Raw genomic sequence first — 3881 nt, 5'->3', positions numbered from 1 at the left:
GTGAAGATGAAAAAGCTAAAAAGAAAAAGAAAAAGGTCAAAACACCAGTCAGCAGTGATGATGAAGAAGTTCCAGTGATCAAAAGAAAAGTAAAAGAAGTTCCAGCCTTCAAAATGGATGAGGAAGCTGATGCAAGAAAGATTCCGGTGATTTGTGAAAACTATGAGATTATCAAGAAGAAAAATAGTGAACTGATTAACAACATGAACAGGTTGAAGGAATCTTATGATGTGCTGAACAAAGCCATGAATATGTACTATGAAACAAGCGATGAACAAGCAACAACAATGAAGACACTTCAAGGAGTTTTCATGACAAAGCAGAAAATTGTGAATAATTACATTGAGAAGTGTGTTGTGCTAGAACAAAAACTGGAAACACAAAGAATTGAAACTGAAAGAGTTAATCGATTGTTAAAAAGTTACTCATGTACTTCTTATGTCATTGACAGGATTTATCCAACTGTTGAAGGAATGAAGGCATTTGAGGATGATGGTGTAACTAAAGAACAGAAGGCATCTGAAGAAAAGACTCCTGAAAAGAAGAAAGATACTAAAGAAAAGACATCTGGTAAGAAACAAGGTGTTAGTTACAACAAGTGTCCACCCCCGCTTGAAAATGGATATTCGCCAAGGCAACAAACTTACAGTGGGAGTCTGAGCCAACAGTTAATTTGCTAGACAATATTGACATCACTTTTACATCATCTGACACTGATCATGAGTCCGAGTTAATAAAGAAAGTGGCCGATCAGGTGTTGGAAAAAGATGAGTCAGAGGAGTCAATGTTGGAGTCAGGACCAGAGTCAAAGTCTGAGTCGGACACGTCAAGTCAAACCTCCAAACAGGGCAAAAGAGTATATAATAATGAATTCCTGTTATCAAAATCTAATTTGAATGATGAAAAGTTCAAAGTGGCTTATACTTTGATTGATTCTGACAGATTATATTCCAATGAGGAATTTCCAATAAGAGGTGTTAAACCAGAAATGATCAAAAAGGTTTTCAAAACAAAAATTAATATTTCTGAAATAAAAGATGAAAGTCTTACAAGAAAACCAAGTCCTGACACCTCAAGAGTTCAACAACGTTTAAACAAGAAAAAGGGTTACAGTTCTGGTTCTGGTTATCGAAAGAAACCAAACCATAACGGTAATTTCTGTGACAACTCGTATTCCAGAACCTATCTTTGTGCTTATTGAAACTTGTATGGACTATACGTTACTAGTTGACGTGTTTGATTGTAATGGAATACTATGTTTTGTTATGCTATGTGCTACGTAATTGTATGTGAATGTGATAAGTTGGTTGCGTAACACTTGCTCGGTCGCACAAGCCTTTTGGGCCGTGCACTTCTCTATCTCTCGGCTCACTCTATTTGGACTCGAGACCAAAAGGCAGCCCAAATGAGGGTTCGGCCCACTCCCTTATGTCGCATAACACTTAGGGGATAGGGTATACCTCTCATAATTTACAAATCACCAACACACACCAAACCCTAAGCTCTCTTCCTCTCTCTCTTTATGCGACGGCATCACCTCTCACCCGAAGCCCCCTCGCGATCAAGTTTGTCACATCACACGATTCGGTTAGTGTTACATCTTTGTTAGTTGCCATGATTTTGATTGCTATGTTTTCTTTGACAACTAGGGTTGCATGCTAGTGATTTTTTAATGAGATTAGCATCCATAATAATTGGCTCACATGTGTATTTGATAACATTCATATGATTTGGAATTTCATGCTGTTGATTTGGAACCAAGTAGGTGTCAATCGGTCATTATGTTTTTGTTTTCGGATCGTTACATGTTGAACATCGCATCTTAATGAGTTACCCAAACTATTAGATTCATTAAAGGTTAAGATGGTTGGTTATGATTAGATGAGTTACTAGTGTCTACGTGAATTTGGTGATAAAGGTTTGATTTGATGATGATTAAGTTATTGTATGATTATGCATGATTTTAGAATGATTGATGATTTGATCCGATATGAAACTGCCAAAAGTTGTTTGCTGATGTTACGGAATTGATGAGCTGCAAATTAAGGAAATCAGGAAATCTGTTACACATTCATAGTCTCGACAAGGGATTGCGAGTCGAGACCCCACTATCTCGACTCGAGACCACAACACCCACACACAAACAGCACAACTCGAGACCATGGTTGCGGGTCCGGTTGCGACTCGAGACCGTCTAGTCTTGACTAGTACATGCATGACTCGAGACCTCCTAAGTTGCGACTCGAGAACACCAAGACTTCTACTCGAGACTGCCTAGTCTCGACTCGAGACCATATACCTATGCACACTACTGGACTTGCACACTGTTACGGGCCCAAGTAATTGGGCCGCATTGTTGGGCTTTGTTTGTTTACATGATGATACTGTTGAACTTGTGCTGTGGTTGAACTACCATGATTATACGTGTATGCCATGATTAATACTTGTATGCAACTAGATGGAATATGTGTAGAAAACATATGTGCACTACTTGAATACAAACCTGACTTGTATGGTAACCATGGTAGGACGTGGTTGACCACCAAATAGCTTGATTTACTTTTCTGTGTATCTGCCGAGCAATACAAGGTGAGTTCACACTCTTACCAAGGCATGGGATTCCCGGTGGGTAGGGAATGGGATTAGACAATTACTTGGACTTACACTATTACTAGACTCTATACCATCGTCCTCGGATGAGAAGGACCCATACGTAAAACCTACGTATACATGCACTTACCACTGTCCTCAGGTTGCGAAGGACACTTACGTAAAACCTATGTAAACTTATACTCACTACTGCCTTGGGTTGTGAAAGGCACTTACGTAAAACCTACGTAAACCCCCGCGTACCACTGTCCTCGGGTTAAGAAGGACACTTACGTAAAGCCTGCGTAAACCTTGTATGTACTACTGTTCTCGGGTTAAGAAGAACACTTATGGTTACCTCTAGTCTAGTACATATCACATGGGAAGCCCCCAATAACTGAACTTACACTCATGGGAAGCCCCCACTAAATGAACATACAATTGACTTAGTTAATAACGCATGGTGATGCAACGAACTTACTTACTGTGAATGTGACAACCCTCACAAAACCAGGTATCCATACGACTTAATTAACTATTAATTGTTGCCTAATTTCTGTGCTTAACTGAGATTTCTGATAAACTGCTACTTGATTGTTGATACATGTACATATCTGCATCATACTTTGATTTTCCGTCACTACATTATTTACTTACTGAACTCTAGTGACAAACATGATGCACAGAAGCACAGTAGCACCTGAACGGATAACCTATTTGACATGCTGATATAGCCAGCATCAGGCAGACACTGCCTCTAAAGGCCTGAATGAGCCAGAATTATTTTACTACACCCATAGTGTGTGTAGAGATACAAGGGTTGTATAATTGCGTCACTAGGAATAAGATACAGAGATTGGATGTGCCTAAAACGTATTCTAAGCACAAAACACAACACTTTTTTTTACATACTAGCTTCTAGCTAACTAATAAAGTGCCAAAACATGAGAAAATATTCCTGACACTTCGTAGAATAAATTGTGTCGCTAAAAATATTAATTACGACGCTTAAAGGATTACTTAAGCGCTTTAACGGATTACTATCCAACCGAACAACCGGACTATACCCGGAACATAAAAATATTGCCAGAATTATTATTAGCCTTTTTCTGAGCCAGTTAGGGTCCCTGATTACCCTAACACCCGCTTTATAACGCATTAAACAACTAACGGGGTTAATCCCTAAAGTTAACCGACTTAACCAAACTAAACTCTAACTGTACGATCAAGATCCAACCGGGTGACCCCACCCCCTTTAGGCCGGTTTGGTCCCCTTGTAACCAAGGGTACAA

This window comes from Helianthus annuus, chromosome 3 (assembly GCF_002127325.2).
Source record: "Helianthus annuus cultivar XRQ/B chromosome 3, HanXRQr2.0-SUNRISE, whole genome shotgun sequence".
NCBI lineage: Eukaryota > Viridiplantae > Streptophyta > Magnoliopsida > Asterales > Asteraceae > Helianthus > Helianthus annuus.
The sequence above is the reverse complement of the archived record's forward strand: the minus strand, read 5'-3'. Positions refer to the sequence as shown.